Source organism: Mustela lutreola, chromosome 6, assembly GCF_030435805.1.
Source record: "Mustela lutreola isolate mMusLut2 chromosome 6, mMusLut2.pri, whole genome shotgun sequence".
Taxonomy (NCBI): domain Eukaryota; kingdom Metazoa; phylum Chordata; class Mammalia; order Carnivora; family Mustelidae; genus Mustela; species Mustela lutreola.
In genome coordinates this window covers 83,681,456-83,681,781 of record NC_081295.1, presented here as the reverse complement: position 1 = coordinate 83,681,781, position 326 = coordinate 83,681,456, and positions in this window count along the sequence as shown.

Sequence of the window (326 nt, the reverse complement as noted above, 5' to 3'; positions counted from 1 at the left end):
GTCAACTGAGTAGAATAATTGTGTGATGCTGAAGGAGAAAGACACAGGTAAAAACTACATTTTCTGTAAAGAGATTTAATACTTCACCAGTTAGAGTTCCAAGAATCAATAAATCACTAAAAAGGAGGGTTTAAGCTGGTGTTATCTAGCAGTTTGTCCAAAGGTCTAGTGAATAGCACGGAGACATTTACAATAATTGTTTGAAAATAAATGCTTCAAGCAACTCAGCAATGCTGAGTAGGGTTCAAAGTCTGTGGTTATGAATTATAACAAAAAATGTGCATGTATGCTTGCTGTCCCACTCAAGGTACTGTAATGGCCAGAGA